The sequence below is a fragment of the Anser anser genome (assembly GCF_964211835.1).
Source record: "Anser anser genome assembly, chromosome: Z".
Lineage (NCBI taxonomy): Eukaryota > Metazoa > Chordata > Aves > Anseriformes > Anatidae > Anser > Anser anser.
The window spans coordinates 86,887,414-86,897,376 of record NC_139723.1 but is presented as its reverse complement, the minus strand read 5'-3'; the positions used below and the strand labels follow the sequence as shown (position 1 = coordinate 86,897,376).

The window sequence follows — 9,963 nt, the reverse complement described above, 5'->3', positions numbered from 1 at the left end:
ACTGTAAGCTGTTATCATGCACATTGCCATCCCTTTCTTGGTTCTTCTTTTGCTTTTATGGAACATTTCTTAAGGAATTTTGTTCCAATAAAAAACCTTTTCACCTTTTTTTTTTTAATTAAAAAAATATTATTTAAATTTGTCTTACAGTGAGCTGTTTGATGCAGAGATCAATGGAGTAGATGTTAAGAGCTGTCATGGAATTTTTATTCAATATAATAAATCCATCATACACAAAGAATTGCCATGTAAGCGCAGCAGAATGGGGTTGATCTGGTCAGATGTGTGTCGCAGGCTTTCAGACTTTGTTAAAGTCACTAGCCCTTGTTTTATATCCACAAAACTTGTCCTCGTTCAAAAATCTCTTGTAATTTAAACTCCCAGAGCTGTTCCCTCGACTTAATTCAGCAAAGTTCTACTGAAGGACCTTTTATTTATTTATTTATTTATTTATGCATTTATTTATGCATTTATTTATGCATTTATTTATTTTCCTTTTTCCCTAGCAAAGGAGCACAGTCTGTAAGTTTGCTTTTACATTTCTATGATATCTTTGGTGTACACAGGATCCTTAACAGGTTTCAAACTAACAGGTTTCAAACTAAGACCCTATGACCACAGCAGGAGATCACCAAGCCATCAGGGAATTTTCCTCATGGATTTCGTGGCGAGTTCAGGTACTAAACTGAGATCATAACACAAGGGGAACCAGGAGGTACGAAAGGACTGTAAAAGCAGGAGGCAGCTCAAGGGATCCATCGAGATGAAATGGAAATGGGGCATGGAAGAACATTTTCCACCCACAGATGCACTTTCTGGGCTAGCAAAGGAGCTCTTTACAAAAGCGCCTGGTAATTCTGGGCTGCAATCTGGTTTTCTGAGCGTCTCTGAAGGTCAAGGGATTCCCTCCAGTCTCTGAAAAACAGGTCCCAGGTGAGCTATCTCAAGGTCACTAACCAAAATCACCGATATCTCCTGGCTGATCCATGTTTCCTGCTTCGCTTTGCATTACCCTTCACCCTTTTTTCATCCGTTCTCTTTTTTTACTTTCTTTCTATTCATCATTTTCTACTCCAACATCTTTTACTCAGTCTTTAGCCTTTCCCTAGGACAGGAACCCAGCTGATTGTAATGGGAAATCAGCTCTTCAAACTTCTTTGTGCTTGTCAGGATGTGAAATAACACTTTTTTTCCTACCCTTGCCCGCGTTATGTCACTGCTGGTAGATATTTGACGTTACCCTGGTGCACAATATCACTATAAAAAATCCTATACACAGGTGTCGAAACCATCTCGACACTTCTCTGATGAAGAGAAGGAAATAACTGCAGCATCTTGCATTCTTTGGTGGTGTAACTCGTGATGGATTTTGGTATTTTAACAGCAGTCATCCCAATTCCAGAACAGAACAGAAATGGAAATGGCAAAGGGCCGTGGCTCCTCTTTAATGAGGTCGTGAATTTTCTTTCTCCAAAACGTTTGCTTAGTAATTGCATTCAAGGAAAATAAAGGAACTTTTAGACTTTGACTAACATCTGGCGACGAGAGAGAGAAAAAAAAAGCAGAATTCATTAGTGGCTAGCACTGATTAGTACTTATATATAATTTGTGCCTCCCCAAACAAATCCAGCGTTTCCTGCCTGAAGATCTTAGGCACTCGAAGACGGATTTAATTTACACGTTCATTTAAAGCTAGCCACAGTGAAGGAACCTGGTGACGAGATGCAGAAATAGCAGTTACGCAGCCTCACCTAGGTATTGCCACAGCCAATTCGTATACAATCTTTGGGCCCTAATATAAACAAACAAAACACTCCTTTAAAAAATAAATAAAATCCATCTCACTTTAGTCAATTCAAGCTTTCTTTATTTTTTTCTTTAATTTTTAATTTTTTTTTAGGAATCTGAAATAGGAAAGCTGTCATTTTTTTTCCTTTTTTTTCTTTTTTTTCCCTTTTTTGAACCTTAGAACCACTCAGATTTTACGTTTCTGTACCATAGACAGAAATAATGTCTATTATTTCTATTTCTCTACTATTTCTCTATTATTCCTCACTATTGCCCAGACAATCAGTCATCACGAGCTATTCTTTGTTTCGTTCAAAGGCTCCTATGAAATACCGCACCCTCTTGCAGCGAGCATTACATAAGTCCCCTTATTATTTGCCAAGAAATTGCAACAAGCAAGGTACTCAGCTAATTAGACGTTTCTCCCTTTTGCTTTTGACATTTCCATCAACTTGAAAATTTGCAGACTAGATTACTGAGAGAATTTTAAATGAATACTGGAGTGATTAAGCGGGGAAGATGAATGCTAATGCATCTCAAACTGGGTTAGCGCCGTAATGAATTTAACATATCTGGTTTTAAAGTGGACTAATTAACAATTAAGTCTCAAGCGAAACTTATTTATATCTGTGTTAAAAAAAAATAAATAATAAAAATACCCCAGCCCCCCACCTGCCTAGTTTGGGAGAGGGAAACTTCTCAGCCTGCTGCTTGGCAGGATGCAGCTGCCGCAGACTTTCACCTTCTCTACAGGCAGATATTTCTCCTCCCAGGGTATCCACAGGGACGTGCAAAGCCTTCCACAGCCCTTTTTCTCCCAAAATGTGTTTAGGAAAACAAGGGATAGTAAGAACATAATGACTTACAGCCTGTTACATGTGGCTTCTTTATTTTTGTTTCTTTTTTCTTCTTTTTATTTTTTTTTCATTTTTTCTTCCTTTTTTTCCTTTTTCTTTTTTTTTTTATTCCTTTTTTCCTTTTTTCTTTTCTTTCTTTTTCTTTCTTTCTTCTCCAGCTCAAGTAGAACAGAAAGGGATGGGACTGCTACTCCCTTTGGGCTAAAACATCTCTGACAGGTGAAAATTGCGGCGTCCCGAAGGGGATTAGCGCAGCATTAACTTACTTGTCAAATACAAATGTCAGGTTAATTTTGTTCCTAGCTCGATATTCAAGAAATACACGCTTTTTTTCCGAGATCACTAGAAAGGTTCCTCTGTGCATATTTTAATTACAGTGGCAATGGATCTATCTGTATCCTGGAGTGCATGTGTGTCTATGAGATTCTCTTAAATAAATATCTCGTATTCAACACCTTATTTACAGAATTTAAGGCTTGCAAGAACCACGTCAGTTCCGAGACTACCTGTATAGAAAACGCAGGCCAGAAAACGTCACCAACGAATTTTTCTCTAAGTAGATCGAGTGCTGAAAACTTCGCAGACACACTGCCGCTGCCTGGAAGCTAATGATAAGGGAAGAGGTAACCATATCTCCCTTGTCCAAGCCCAGGAAAACCCTGAAATCAGTATAAATGATGGGTTAGAAAGTAAACAGAGTAAATATGTTGTAAATTTTATTTTTTTTTCAATGCTACGATTGTGGTTTGGAGACGGGTAAAGAAATTTAGTTCAAATAAAGTGCGCCCAAGCCACCGCGTCTGGAATTTTGCTGGGATTTGTATATAGATATAGATATACTTGTATATAGATATATTCTTTTACAAATCACAGCTATTTTCATTATTTATCTGTGCATATAACCCCCTACAAATACTGTATCTGTGTAATACACATCATATGTACAATAACCTAAACATTAAGGGCGCTAGCCACATTTAATTTACTATCCGAGCAGGCGAATATTTGGGGAGTAAAAAGGAAGCTTTCAAAATGTCAGGAGAAAAGAAATTAAGGTAAAAGAGGAGAAAATGGGATCTTAGACAAATGCTGGATATCTTCTCATGTTGCAAGTAAAGCAAAGGGCTTTGGAGCTACCTAGTGTTCAGCTGATCTGAAAGGTATTTCCTACCTTATAAATGGAGGTGTTCTGATTTGGGTCAGATTTATGTAATTTACCCTTTTCAGTCCTTCGTGGGACTGTTTTAATTATAAAAGCACGTGGTGCACTTCTATAATAACCAGGCTTTCTTCCCTCAGCTAGCAACGTATTTCCTTTTTGTGTACGTTCAAGAGTTTTGTCGTTTCATTTTAAATTTCTTTTAATTAAACTAGCTCTATATGTCAGTTTGCATATGTTCTTATATCTAAGAACAGGAATTATATCAAGTTAGAAAGTAAATAAAGCAGAGAGTGCTTCCTCTGGCACTGTACATACCCCACATTACGTGTCAAAAATAAATATATCCAGGATATTCGAAATGGATTAATTGTGTCTTAGGAGGCTGCCATTTTATTTTTTCCCCTTACATGGGCTCACATACTAATAAAAATCATTTGCCATCTTTAGTCATATATTATAAATCATTTAAAACCAACTGAAAACCGCTCGACTTGTCAGATACCTACAAATGAAGATAAATGATGCAGAGAAAAGCCCCACAAGTGCTCTATTATCTGAAACTTTATGGAAATATTATTTGCAGAATTAACTAATGAAGATATGACAACTGCTGAAACCATGCTGGGTTGTTCAACTGCTCCAAAATAACAAGAAACCGCCTATTTGGAGCTTCAGCTGACCGGTATGCACATGCAAAGACAAAGGGGAAGGAAAGGTGATAAATAAAAGGCTAGAGAAGGTTGGAAGCATCCCAGCAAAGTGCCACCTGAACCAAATCCCAAAGCTGGGGCCATTACTATTCGCGTTATTAATACCATTATCCTTTCTCAGTCTTGTTTGCAGCCCAGCATTGCTCGTCAGGCCAGGAACCTGGCATCTTCTTTGTGACCTACAGCTCCTCACATCCATGACGTGTCCAGATCCTGCCAGTTATTTCTGCAGAACACCTCCCGGATCCTCGTTCGAGCCATCCTCGTCGCGTATCTCGATTACTGAAGCACCCTGCCTTTATTCGGGCCCCTTACGAAGACCATTTTTCCCTCTCCATCACCTGAACCGTCTCAAAGCTCTTGGTATTTTTCCTTCCTTGACCTGTGAAATGGGGAAAATGAGGAGGGAGGAGGAGGGAAGGGAGTTTTCCTGGGATGTAGTGGAGAGCAGCCATGCCCAGAGCCAGCAGGCAAGTCAGGATGCACCGCAGCTCCCCAGGGATCAGCATCTCTGGTAGGACTGGGCTGATTTACCTCCTTGCTGCGGGTGCAACCAATTCCTTGGTCTGGGGGCAGGAAGGAGCAGTCTGGAAATCACAGCGCACGTTTTTCTGCCATCTGCTGAAGCACTGGACGTGGCCCATGCCTGAGACTCATTCTGAGTGTTTTATTTAATAATTTTCCTACTATGTGAGGATTTACCAATTATTTCCATTGTCCTTGCATCCTTTATTCCTGTGGAAAGTTGCAACCATGTCTGGTTTTATAAATAAAAATTTATTTTCTTTCCTTTTTTTTTTTTTTTTGTCCATCCTTGGACATGCTCAAAACAGTTTTCCCTAAGCAACTCCATTTAACTTTAAAGTTGCCCCTGCTTGGAGTGTGTGATCCGACACTAGGTGATCTCCAGACGTCCTTCCAACATAAAATATTATATAAAATATTATATATTATATATTATAATATTATATAATTTAACTTTAGATTCTCAACAAGAAGAAAAATTTTCATGAATAGCATATCAGGTTATACTATGCATCAAAGGGATGGAGTGCCACACTTCTGTTTGATAAAATATTTGGGCATCAGATTTAAACCGTAATGCTCCAGGGCACGTTTTTGGAAAATTCTGATCAATTTTAGTTCTTAACCGATAATACTTGATAGGTCTTGACCAGGCACTGGAGCTTGTCAGTGGATTTCTGCACAATGAGAAGTGGTATATGTGCTCAAAGCCATATATATATGTATATATGTAATTATTATTAATTTTATTTTTTTGCAGGGGTGAAAGGGTGTTACTCAAATCCAGATTTTCCCCAAGGCTCCTGGATTCATTCCTTGGTTGCTATGACTGAAGTGTGGGAATTAAGGTACATCCTTATAGCCGAACAAGACTGACACCATTAGGATTTCAGACTTTTCTGCTACTGGCAAAACAATGTACGTTTGATTTTAACTTCATTCCAGCTATAACATTTGTAGAGAAAGATTTTCAAAGAAACCTAAAAATTAGGCTCTGAAAATACGCAGAATTCCATCAGAATTTATATCTGGATTATTTTGAAAATCTCAACTTAAAACATTTTTTTTTTTAAACTGCCCTACACGCTTCCTTTAATAAATAATTAAAATGTAAAACTTCATTCTTTCAGAACCACGGTTTCAAATTTGGATTTATAAAAGGGAGAACTTGGTGAAATGGCTCGTTCAACTTTCTGGCTCTGATTGTCTTTAGCACATGTCATTTCTGGGAATATTGTGCTTCTTAATGACGCATGCTATCTGCTTTACCGTCCCAGACTTTAATTCTGGGGCAGCGCTCACATTTTCAACCGATTCAGCAGAAAAAGAATCTTCTTACTGTGGAATTTTCTCAGCCAAGTTGCCTGAAGGTCACCTTGGATATCAATTAAAGAGCTCTCTCCTCTTCCTGTCTTAGGTATTCACTGGAATAATCGTGGCCCCTTGAAAAAATAACCGTAAGGAAGATTCACGGAAAGAAAAAATTGCTGTGAGCTTCTCCTCATCATTCCCTAAAGGCAGATACCAACAAGAACCTGGGATCTCTAGAGGGTGGCTCCAGAAGTTTTGGTGGAAAAAAATGACATTTCTCTGTTCCTTTGCTCGCCAAAGCTAGACATTGGTCCGTGTTTAGTGAGTGTGATGAATAAATACCTATTAAATTGGAAAGGTTTCCTCCAGCCAGCTTGGAAATCCTGAACTGTTCACTCACAGCTATTTGTATGAAAATTATTTCCTTGCTGTCCACAGCCATAAATATGGGTAAGGTCAGCAATCCAAGGACATCGTAAATAATACTGAGATGTCTTATTGGTGACACCTGATTCTTGCTGATTCATTGATTTTTTTTTTGTGGTTCTTCGCTTCGGTTGTCCTATTTGTGCCAAATTAGAGAAGTTCGGGGGCACTTGAGGACATTAAGTGAAAATATGTTCTTGCAGGAGGTATGGATATCGTGTCCGTGCCATTTTGTCACATGGCAGTCGAATACCAAATCCATCAATCCATTGATGGTTGCACTCGATGATCTTATGGGTCTTTTCCAACCTAAATGATTTTATGATCTCTGATCTTATGACACAGCAACACGGACCAGCCTCAAACATCAGTCTGTAAGGTGACAAACTCCTGTATGCAATGACGTTTTTTCTTAGCGTACATCAAGAACTGTATGGGAACGCTGCTGAAACATTTTCAACATCCTCATTTAGCAAATAGCTAGAGGCAGATGAACCAGCTATTATCTGCCACTGAATGAAGGCTGCAAGATGAAACAAAAATAGCCTGTCGGGGTTCCAGGCGTACATTTCCTATTGTGTTTGTTCTCAGCAACAGCAGAGAAAAAACCACGGATGGCACGCTAGCCTTTTGTAATCAGCTAATGGACATCAGTAATGTATAGCCATCAGAAACCTGTCTTGAATATGCCTGGGATATGCTTGGGGAGGCAGAGCATCTTGTGTCTCAGGTCAGCAAGCATTCCTAGCCAAATCACCATTTCTGGAAACCCTGTAGGGATGGAATTTGTTGTGGATCTGAATTGCTTGATTTACGATTTATCTATCATTATTTATCAATCATTATTTTATCATTTACATTTTATCATTTTTTTTGCATCTTAGGAAAAAATAAAGGCACGTGTGGGTGCAAACCGAAAGGCAGGGATTTTGTTTAAATGAGAAGGCAGCTTCAAGCTCAACAGATTCTTTTTTCTTTTTTTTTTTTTTTTCATACACAGCTAATTGCACGTAAACCGTCGACATTTAAGAACTGCGTTTGCAGGGCTGCTGGACCACGGGAAGATTTTGCGCTATAAGCTGAAGCAAATCAGCTAAACTTGAGGAATCTCTGCACATAAATTATGGGTAGGTAGGGAATGGGTATGTTCATTAAACCATGTATGGGTATGTTCATTAAACCAGCTAGTGTACTATTGGAATACACACAAACCATACACACATACACACTGTGCACAGATGCTATACAATGTGATATGTCTAAATATTACACATGTGTAAGCCTCAGGCTTTATTGGCAAGTTCTGCCCTCAGGCCTCAGCTCCCTTAGGCAGGGAGAGTGTAGGAAAGGAGGGGAAGACGGAGTGAGGGGCCACTTAAATTGCATACACAGGAGTCCCTAGGTAGGTGGGAATTCACTGGAGGGTGGTCTCCAGGGGTGCTGAGCGCCGGCACAACATTCAGCTGGGGGCTGGTTACTCGTTGCACTGCACAACCACAGAATATCCCGAGCTGGAAGGGATCCACAAGAATCCTCAAGCCCAACTCCACACAGGACCACCCAAAAACCTCTTCTTGGAGGCACACAGGGATAAAGTGACAGGGCCTGGACCACGTGTGAACAAGGGAAATGCTGACGGCGGTCTGAGCATGCTTTTTAGTCTAACAAATTACATTTAGGAGCCTATGCTTCTGAAAGATCAGATCCCATTAATTCTATGACATAATTTAAAGCAGGTTAAAGGAAAATTAAATTTCACTGAATAATGACGTTCGGTTCTTGCATAAAAGCATCTTCATTTATGGACGGTGGATTAACTGCATTAAGTAATCAATCCTTAGTTGATTTGCCTTAGCTTTATCTTGTGTCCCTGCGTACCTTCATTTATATTAGCAAATAGTAGCTGTCATCAGACCGGGCCAAGATGCAAATTCTGGGCGCTAAGAGGAAGCTTGGATTTTCAACTCAACCAAGCACAAACTCTTCTGCTTCTGTCTCAGCCCTGCTTTTGCATCAGCAGGTGAGCAGAGATCCATATTTCATTCTTACCTTGTCCAAGCCAATTCAGTGTCTCCGGACCTGACTGGCATGCCAAGCAACCTCTGCTTCCCATCCCCAATTGTGCCTGGTAAAAGAATTCCCCAATGCAAGGCTACGGCTGCTTTCTTGACCTAAATTCGTTCAATCCGCCCCAGAAGGTCACAGATTGTATTGGCAGAGGACATATTGTATATATTCAAAAGGAGGCTGGGATCACAGAAAAACACCGGAGATTACAGAGGTTTTTCTACGTCCTGAATAAAGATTAAGCAGCAGGTTGGTACCTCGGCGGTCAGGGACTGTAACGAAATGCAGAACAAGTTTTTTTTAAATATCACTACTGGAAGGGAACCAAATCAGACATCTGACTTTCAACGAGAAAAAAAAACGGCATTGTTTAAAGTCTTTTCAATATTTAATTTATCTTTTTTTTTCCCCCTTTTCTTGTACCAGCTTCAGTTCTTCAGTTGGTATTAACGTGAAAATCCTTCATTCACTTCTATTTTCTTGTGAGTTTGTTTTCTTGTTTTGTTTTTTTTTTTAATTATTTATTTATTTTTATTTTTACCTGGACCAGATTCTCCCTGTATTATGTCATTGTGATTTCAGAGTAATCAGGAGGACTCCTTCTAGATTTACACTAATTTAAATGTTATCCTAGGGAGATGCTTTTGGGTTTGCTCTCGTTTTTTTCGCCTGTAAAAGACCCTGTAAGTCTTCATGTTTTTTCTTTCATTTTGGTCTGCATCTTACTGGGCAGATCTTGAAATCCCTTTCTCCTGTGCCTAAGTGATATAATAAAAACTAATAAGCATCCACAAGGATATTTGAGGTTTTCCCTGGTGAGCCATGACAGAGAAGTTTTATTTAGAAGAGAAAGAAACTAACTAAAACAGGCTGCAGCTCTTTGAATACCTAGAATTAGTCACCTGTTTTGTTTTTTACCTGGGTAAATGACCTGATTTTCAGTCATTTGGTAGCACATAAAGCTGTCGGCACCTAAGTACATAAAGTACTAATTACCAATAATTGTATTTATAAGTACATAAAGCACCAGTTACCAATGGGCAGGTGTCTTTTTTACGTAGGCATTTGGAAATAAAAAATTAGACTGAAATAATCCTCCTCATCATTTCATTTACAG

The 9,963-nt window shown here is 39.1% G+C and overlaps 1 long non-coding RNA gene across 2 annotated transcripts; it reads left to right on the top strand.

The window, feature by feature from the left end:
• Positions 1-1,911: 1,911 nt before the first annotated feature.
• Positions 1,912-8,276, top strand: LOC310889069. Of its 2 annotated transcripts, XR_014576353.1 has the most exons (5): positions 1,912-3,268; positions 4,391-4,880; positions 5,803-5,960; positions 6,460-6,531; positions 7,780-8,276. It is a non-coding gene; the product is annotated as an uncharacterized lncRNA (long non-coding RNA). The 2 variants fall into 2 exon arrangements; XR_014576354.1 differs by lacking the exon at positions 7,780-8,276 and having other exon boundaries at positions 6,460-6,979.
• The last annotated feature ends 1,687 nt before the right edge of the window (positions 8,277-9,963 follow it).